General features: G+C 39.6%; 1 non-coding gene across 1 annotated transcript; it reads right to left on the bottom strand.

Moving 5' to 3' along the window:
- Positions 1-6,885: 6,885 nt before the first annotated feature.
- On the bottom strand, positions 6,886-7,021 carry LOC145519321 (small nucleolar RNA SNORA43). Its single transcript, XR_014063727.1, has one exon. It is a non-coding gene; the product is annotated as a small nucleolar RNA SNORA43 (small nucleolar RNA).
- Between the last annotated feature and the right edge of the window lie 2,570 nt (positions 7,022-9,591).

Raw genomic sequence — 9,591 nt, forward strand, 5'->3', positions numbered from 1 at the left:
AGAATTGTACAAAAAAGTTCTTCACGACCCAGACAATCACGATGGTGTGATCACTCACCTAGAGCCAGACATCCTGGAATGTGAAGTCAAGTGGGCCTTAGGAAGCATCACTAAGAACAAAGCTAGTGGAGGTGATGGAATTCCAGTTGAGCTATTTCAAATTCTGAAAGATGACGCTGTGAAAGTGCTGCACTCGATATGCCAGCAAGGCTGGAAAACTCAGCAGTGGCCACAGGACTGGAAAAGGTCAGTTTTCATTCCAATCTCAAAGAAAGGCAATGCCAAAGAATGCTCAAACTACCGCACAATTGCACTCATCTCACACGCTAGTAAAGTAATGCTTAAAATTCTCCAAGCCAGGCTTCAGCAATATGTGAACCATGAAATTCCAGATGTTCAAGCCGGTTTTAGAAAAGGCAGAGGAACCAGAGATCAAATTGCCAACATCTGATGGATCATCGGAAAAGCAGGAGAGTACCAGAAAAGCATCTATTTCTGCTTTATTGACTATGCTAAAGCCTTTGACTGTGTGGATCACAATAAACTGTGGAAAATTCTGAAAGAGATGGGAATACCAGACCACCTGACCTGCCTCTTGAGAAACCTGTATGCAGGTCAGGAAGCAACAGTTAATACTGGACATGGGACAACAGACTGGTTCCAAATAGGAAAAGGAGTACATCAAGGCTGTATATTGTCATCCTGCTTTTTTAACTTATATGCAGAGTACATCATGAGAAACGCTGGTGTGGAGGAAGCACAAGCTGGAATCAAGATTGCCGAGAGAAATATCAATAACCTCAGATATGCAGATGACACCACCCTTATGGCAGAAAGTGAAGAAGAACTAAAGAGCTTCTTGATGAAAGTGAAAGAGGAAAGTGAAAATGTTGGCTTAAAGCTCAACATTCAGAAAACTAAGATCATGGCATCCGGTCCCATCACTTCAGGGCAAATAGATGGGGAAACAGTGGAGACTGTGGCTGACTTTACTTTTCTGGGCTCCAAAACCACTGCAGATGGTGATTGCAGCCATGAAATTAAAAGACACTTACTCCTTGGAAGGAAAATTATGACCAACCTAGACAGCATATTAAAAAGCAGAAACATTACTTTGCCGACAAAGGTCTGTCTAGTCAACGCTGTGGTTTTTCCAGTAGTCATGTATGGATGTGAGAGTTGGACTATAAAGAAAGCTGAGCTCCAAAGAATTGATGCTTTTGAACTGTGGTGTTGGAGAAGACTCTTGAGAGTCCCTTGGACTGCAAGGAGATCCAACCAGTCCACCCTAAAGGAGATCAGTCCTGGGTGTTCATTGGAAGGACTGATGTTGAAGCTGAAACTCCAATACTTTGGCCACCTGATGCAAAGAGCTGACTCACTGGAAAAGCCCCTGGGGATGCTGGCAAAGACTGAGGGCAGGAGAAGGGGACAACAGAGGATGAGATGGTTGGATGGCATCACCGACTCGATGGACATGGATTTGGGTGGACTCAGCAAGTTGGTGATGGACAGTAAGACCTGGCATGCTGCGGTTCATGGGGTTGCAAAGAGTCGGACACGACTGAGTGACTGAACTGAACTGAACTGGAAATTTGTATTTTTAAAAAAATTATTTATTTATGGTTGTGCCGTGTCTTTGTTGCTGCGTGCAGCCTTTCTCTAGTTGTGGCAAGGCGAGGCTACTCTTAGTTGCAGTGTGAGGGCCTCTCATTGCAGTGAATTCTCCTGCTGCTGAACACAGGCCCTTTCTCGGGCCCTAGAGCATGTGGGCTTTAGTAGTTGCAGCAGGCGGGCTTGGTAGTTGTGGCACATGAGCTTAGTTGTTCCACAGCAAGAGCAATTTTCCCGGACCAGGGATCGAATGTATGTCCCCTCCATTGGCAGGTGGATTCTTATCCACTGCACCCCAGGGAAGTCCAGCAATTTGTGTTCTTAATGTAACTGTGAAGACCAAATGATGACGATGCTGAAGCCACAAGATGGTATAAACCTTGGTCTTTTGAATTCACGTTTTGATAGCTGCCAACTCATCAGGAAGCCTGTGTCATACTGTTACATGAGCAGGAAATAAACATCTGTCATAAAGATTTGGGGAGGGGGGTGGTTTGTCAGAACAAGTAGGATTACCTTACTTACTGCAAATTACCGTAACTGGTTTCTTTGTTCATATTCCTTGCTATACTATGGCCCCTGGGGCCATGATAATACTGCTTTTGGTATTTTTTCCAGTGCACAGTCAGTACTTGGTGAATATTAGCTTCTCCATAAGTGTTTCTTGAATATATATGAATGACCGAAGTGGTTCCTATGTATTTGGAGCCTTGAGGTTTTCTTTCCCTGGCATGTGTGACTCAAGTCCAAGTTGGAGCTTCCAAGAGCATGCAGTACTGGCTGGCTGTATCTTTCCCATCCTCCCTCCCTTTCTCCCTCCCTTCTTCTCACTGTTTTCTGTGTCCGGCCTTTATTCCAGAACCACACCTGAGGCTCTGTCAGAGACCTTTTATGAAGGTATGATCTCTTTCATTTGGATCCCACTATAAGGGAATTCAGAATAAAACAGACATGGGCTGGGTTTGTTTGCTTTCTTACCAAAACATACTGAAAAAAAATCAGCCCAGCAAACAATACAACCACTTAGAACTCTATGCAAATGAATACATAAAAATAGATCCCAGAAGAAATGTTGAGATTGTGTTAGTCACTCAGTCCTGTCCGACACTTTGCGGTTCCATGGACTGTAGCCCACTAGGCTCCTCTGTCCATGGAATTTTCCAGGCAAGAATATTGGAGTGGGGAGCCATTCCCTTCTCCAGGGGATCTTCCCCACCCGGGGATTGAACTTGGGTCTTCTACATTGCAGGCAGGTTCTTTACCATCTGAGCCATGTTGAGATTACCTGAAAGAAAATAGCAAGCAAGCAAGCAAGCAAGCAAACAAACAAACATTAGGAGGATTCTTCCAGTGACATAAGTTTAATGCCTTTGCATGTAGAAAAGACCCTGATGCTGGAAAAGATTGAAGGCGGGAGGAGAAGGGGACAACAGAGGACTAGATGGTTGGATGGCATCACTGACTTGGTGGACATGAGTTTGAGAAAGCTCTGGGAGTTGGTGATGGACAGGGAAGCCTGGTATGCTTCAGTCCATGGAGTTGCAACGAGCTGGACACACTGAGCGACTGAATGGAACTGATATACATAATAGACTAATTATCAATTGTATTTGAAGAAGATAACAGATTCATTACTGGAAAAAAACATATTTTGCTATATCTTACCATATGTTTCTATCAAACAACTTTATCAAAATATTTTCTCATTCAGACTTTCATCAAATTGGACTAGCCCCCTTAAGCAACAAGTATTAGTGAGGGACTGTCTGTGCAAAATAACTGTTGGCTGAAGATTGGGTGCCTCACTTATACTGCAGTCCTTATAAGTGAGAATGGAAACTTTCCAGCCCATACAGTTTGCTGGGTAACCTTTTGAGTATTTTTAAAGTAATAACAAATGCTTAGAGCGTTTCATTCCAGTGATGCTTTTTCTTAATGACTTGCTGACAAGTTTACTCTTCTGTTTAAAGCAAATAGGTGCCCTTAGAATTCTCAGAATGCCTTTGTTCTTTGTCTTGCCTCATATGTGTTAGAGTTTCTATAGTACTTTTTCATGCATTGCATATAATCTTAGAAAAGGTGGGCTACTACAGTATACTCTGCAAATACATTCAGCAAACATTTATTATAAAGCAGACATTATTTTCCACTACAATCTAGAGGTTTATTCACCAGGAGAAAATCCTCCAATCGGCTGAGTTTAAAAATCCTGGAGGGAAGTGTATGGAAAGGGAACCTAACTAAATGGCATAGGGTGGCATGGTAGGAATTGTGTGATTCCTGTGGTCTCCACATAAACCATGCCCTTCTCGATTATATCACCTTTCTCAATTCTCCTATAACCCTTCAACTCCCATCACTTCTGAGCCCTGGTATTATAGTCCTAGACATAGTCCTAGACATTTCCATAGTGTCTAGAAAGTCCCTGATTACTCAGTTCTCTGAAACTCTTCATCCCTTTTCCTTTAGTTTGGTTATTTAGTGTCCCCTAAAGCTAGGCGATGATATTGTACCTCCACAGAAGATGGCTGATAAATGGAAGACTCCCATCTGCACATCTCCTTAATTGGAGGCTTTAGATTCTGTAAAATGCAAATACAATTTGGTTCATTTAAATTCTGTATACGTGCTCGTGCTGTGCAGCTCAGTTGTGTCTGACTCTTTGTGACCCCATGGACTGTGTCCTCTCCACGCTCCTCTGTCCATAGGATTCTCCAGGCAAGGATATTGAAGTGGGTTACCATGCCCTCCTCCAGGGGCTCCTCCTGACCCAGGGATCAAACCCACATCTCCTGCATTGACAGGTGGATTCTTTACCACTGAGCCACCTGGAAAGCCCAAATTCTATATATAATTTGCTTAATCAAAGGGAATAAGGAAATACCCTGGCAGTCCAGTGGTTAGGACCTTACCCTTCTTCTGCAGGGGGCACCAATTCGATCTGTGGTTGGGGAACTAAGATCCCACAAGCTGCTTGGCATGGCCAAAATTTTTTTAAATTAAAAAAAATAGTACAATGATGTAGAAACTGAAAAACTGATCATATGATTCATATGGAAATTAAAAGAATAATGAAAAATTTCAAGAATTATCTTATTATTTCAAGAATACATTTATTCTTATTTTAATTATTATTTCAACAAACATTAACTCAAGAATAATCATGAAAAGAAAGAACAAAGTTGGTGAATTCTTAACAGCCCTGTGAAATAAGCACTATTATTACTTCCCTTTTATAGATGAGAACACTAAGGTACAGAGAGAGTAAGTAGTTTATCCAAGCCTACACATCTTATAAGTGGTGTCTGCACCACACATTCAAATATTTCTTGTTAAAGAATCTTCCTCTTGCTCAGAGTATGTATATTATATCTCCTGTTGCTATACAGGAGAAATATCATGATGATTATTCTTATCTCTAAATGCCATCTACATAAAAAGGTTCTACTGTGTATTTTAGAGCTATACTTATGTTAACAGCAAAATCATTTTACCTGGTATCATAAAATATTATCTTGGCTTTTAACCCAGAAATACCACATTGAAATTCTTAATTTGATGAAATATTTTACAAATTGAATTTGAAGCCATCACAACCGTCATTATGATCAATGGGGTTGATTCTCATTATAACCAGCTTGCTGTCTCTTAATAAAGTAAGATATTACAAAATTTGCCAGTTTTCACTAGTATAATCTGTGTTGTAAAAATAACTGAAGGGAAGTTGGTTCCTGAAACTCTGCCCTGTCTTCTCTGTGATATATTATGAGAATTATATGTAAAAATACATGTGGTATCACTTATGTTAGAGTCCTAATCAAATGTTAATAATTTAACTTAATATTGTGTTTTATAAATCACAAGACAATTTTAGGTATATTTATTCTTCATGGTTTCATTTAGGTTTTTGGTAACATATTTGTTTAAGGAATTCATTTTCAGGTTTAATTCTGCTGCCCCTATGATTCTGAGTATTTCTGCAATGGATTGCATTGAAAGCCCCAAGTTTCCACTCCTCCTGTTTTGGGAGGGGCATTTTGCCCCAGCTCTTGACTCTGTGGTCAGCCACTTGACTTGCTTTAGCCAATGGGATGTTAATAAATGTGGTGTGAAGTGTGCATTGAATTCAGTTTGGCTGTTATTGAATCTCTGCCATAACCTTGAGAACATGACCAATGCTAGCCCACTAAAAGATTGTAAAATATGCATAGGAAAGATTCAGGTCACCTGAGGCTATCCAAGACCAGTCAGCCTCTAGCCAATCTGTGAGCTGTCCACAGACTCATAAGTAAGTCTAGCCAAGATCAGCCAAGTGCGAGCCAGATCAGCAAAACTACCCACTGACATATAGACTAGTGAGAAATACTAAATTATAGTTACTTTAAGCCACTGTACTTTGACACATTTTGTTATACAGCAATAGCTAACAGATATAACCTTAATTGTAGAAATAATCATTACTGTTTATATTTCCCCATTTGAGTGCATATGTGTATATTGAAGCTGCTCAGAACAGTGATTGAAGCTCTAGGATTCAGAACTAGGCTGCCTGGGGTTCAAATCCTAGTTTTTAAATTTATTTCACTTATAGTAGTGCTTGGCACTCTTCACCATGTTAAGTAAAATGCTACATGGCCGTATTTGTGACAAGTATACGCACAAATGATTTATCTATATCCTTTCAATAACTCTTGTGAAGCTGATAATATTACACCCATTTAGTAGATGTGGATACCAAGGCTCAGAGAAGTTAAGAATCTTGTGCAGTATCACAGCAAGTGGTAGCTCCTGCTGCATAGTTATATGATAGTAACTAATATTTAGCTCTTACTTGTTCCCCATCCCCTGCTGAGGGATGATAATGGAATAAGTTATTTAAACACATCCTCCAGTCATTGTTCATTGTTAATTTCTTTAAAAAGACAATAATGATAGAATGATCCTAAATTCTAGACTCCAGGGTCTTTATTATTGAGATTTTTAATCCCTCATTTCCTTGGGGAATGGATTTTCCATACAACTTTTTTTAGTTTTAATATTAATAACTTATTTTACTTATTCCAGTATCTTCAAAATATGATCACTTCAACATTCAATTAACATAAAAATAATTAATGAATATTTTACATTTTTATATTAAATTCAATGTGAATTTAATCTTAAATAGCACATCTCAATTTGGACTAGCATTCATGCTTTTTTTAAATTTTATGATTTTTTAAATTGAAGTATAGGTTTTTAAAATTTTTTGTTAGTTTTTTTTTCTCTCAGCAATGTCTGGCTATAAACCATACTTAGCACTCACTGTTATGAGCACTGAGTATAGAAATAGTTGCTTCCTCTCTGCCCCAATGTCACAGGTGCAACAGGACAGCTGCTCCGATGATGTTGGCAGGTCCAATATCTGCAGAGCAGCTGAGGTATAGTTGGTTTACAGTGTTGTGCTAGTTTCAGGTGCATAGCAAGGTGATTCAGTTTTTTATATACATGCACATATATCTGTGTATATATGTTCTCTTCCAGATTCTTTTCCATTATAGATTATTATAAGAAATTGAATATAGTTTCCTGTGCTATACAGCAGGTCCTTGTTATTTATCTACTTTGTATATAATGGTGTACACCTGTTAATCCCAAACTCCTAATTTATGCGCCCCCCTCCATATGTGGATGTGAGAGTTGGACCATAAAGAAGACTGAGCCCTGAAGAATTGATGCTTTTGAACTGTGGTGCTGAAGAAGACTCTTGAGAGTCCCTTGGACTGCAAGGAGATCAAACCAGTCAATTCTAAAGGAAATCAATCCTGAATATTCATTGGAAGGACTGATGCTGAAGCTGAAGCTCCAATACTTTAATCACCTATTGTGAAGAACCGGCTTATTGAAAAAGACCCTGATGCTGGGAAAGATTGAGGGCAAGAGGAGAAGGGGGCAACAGAGGATGAGATGGTTGGATGGCATCATTAACTCAATGAACATGAGTTTGAGCAAACTCATAGAGTTAGTGAAGGACAAGGAAGCCTGGCATGCTGCAGTCTGTGGGGTTGCAAATAGTCGGACACAAGTGAGCAACTGAACAACAATAACAACCCTTTCCTCTTTGGCAACCATAAGTTTATTTTCTATGCCTGTGAGTCTGTTTCTGTTTTGTAAATAAGTTCATTTATATCATTATCTTAGATTCCATACATAAGTGATATCATGATATTTGTCTTTCTTTATTTGACTTACTTCAATTATTATGATAATCTCTAGCTCTATCCGTATTGGTACAAATGGCATTATTTCATTCTTTTTTATGCCCAAGTAATATTCCACTGTATATAAGTACTGCATCTTTTTTTACCCATTCTTCTGTTGATGGATGTTTAAGTTGCTTCAATGTCTTGGCTCCTGTAAATAGTGCTTCTGTGAACATTGATGTGCTTCTACCTTTTTGAATTAGAGCTTTTGTCTTTTCTAGATATATGCTCAAGAATGAGATTGCTGGAACATATGGTACCTTCATTTTTAGTTTTTTAGGAACCTTCATACTGTTCTCCATAGTGGCTGCACCAATTTACACTCTCATCAACAGTTTATGAGGGTTCCTTTTTCTCCACACCCTCTTCAGCACTTATTATTTATAGAATTTTTGATGATGGCCATTCTGACCAGTGTGAGCTGCACAAAACTATTTCATTGTACTTTGCATTTTCCTAATAATTAGTGATGTTGAGCATCTTTTCAGGTGCCTGTTGGCCATCTGTCCTTACACTTTAGATCATTGTCACCAACAAGCAACAAAATGCTAAACTTGTCCCTTTCTTGTTCACATGCACCAGTTCTTTGGTATCAGACTTTGGACGAAGTGGCCTGCATAATCTACAGCCTGGATAATTTGCCTCTGGACTCTGTATTCTGTTCTGAATCTACATTTCAAAATGTCCAGTTTCTGTTTTCTTTTACTCTGTCCAGTAAAGGAGACTCAGGCTGTTTTTTTTTTAAACAGTTTTTGCCTGGAACCAATCTCATATGACCCAGGTTTTTCTGTCTTTTATCCTATACATTAGAATCATAATGTGCCTCCACCAAATGTTTAAGAGCTGTAATTTACTCTGAGGAGCTCAAGACCAGTCACTTTGTATGTATGGTGACGAGTATGTCAGGTAAGATTGATGGTTAGCCTTCTGTGTCAGGAGCTTCCTTGCTGAAGATGGGCTGTTGTTGCATGCACCCAAATCTCCATCCCTGGGGATAGGCCAGTGCCAGGACCAGACTCATGGACAGACAATTATTATCATAGTAAAGTAACTTCAAAGGAAGAGTGGAATTCTGTGGCTGTGAGATCACAGTAGATCTGAGTGTAACTTTTGCAGTGTTTCATTAGTTTTTCCCTGGGACAGTCCAGGAAGTGGCATGCATGAGTCTTTCTGGCTCACAGATTTGCTGTGCTTCTGGGGACAAAAAAATTGAAGTCTTAAGAAATGTGTTTATGGTGCCCATATCTTAAGAAGCTTTTACTTGATCTTGGCAGGGAAAGCTGTTGTTCGAACAATTGAAAACATCTTTTTTAACTGTTTCCAGAAAGCATTTGCAGACACCCCCAAGTAAGGTTACATATTTACAATGCAGCTCTAAGCCTCAATTAAAGCTGTTGTTGTATAATGTTTGTGGCCTCTAATAGCCCGACACCGTAATAATATTATACAGTATCCCAAGATAATGAGATGGGTCTCTAACATCTGCTTATACTCAGAAAACAAAGGAGAATTGGAAGGCTGCATCCTGCAACTCTTGTGAAGCACCGCCTCTGCTTGCTGTGTCTCCAACACAGGGTGGCTTTTTCTATGGATTGTTTCTCTACCATCCCAGGGCAATGGCAGAATGATCCGAAAGAGATTGGAGAAAACTTACTAGATAGGCTGCTCATGCTGGGAGCTCAGCTAGAGTGACCGCATTAGGGAAACCATTTCTGAGCTCTTCCAAAATAGTTCA

The sequence above is a fragment of the Giraffa tippelskirchi genome, chromosome 8 (genome assembly GCF_054371585.1).
Source record: "Giraffa tippelskirchi isolate mGirTip1 chromosome 8, T2T-mGirTip1v1.2.pri, whole genome shotgun sequence".
In the NCBI taxonomy this organism is placed as follows: Eukaryota; Metazoa; Chordata; class Mammalia; order Artiodactyla; family Giraffidae; genus Giraffa; species Giraffa tippelskirchi.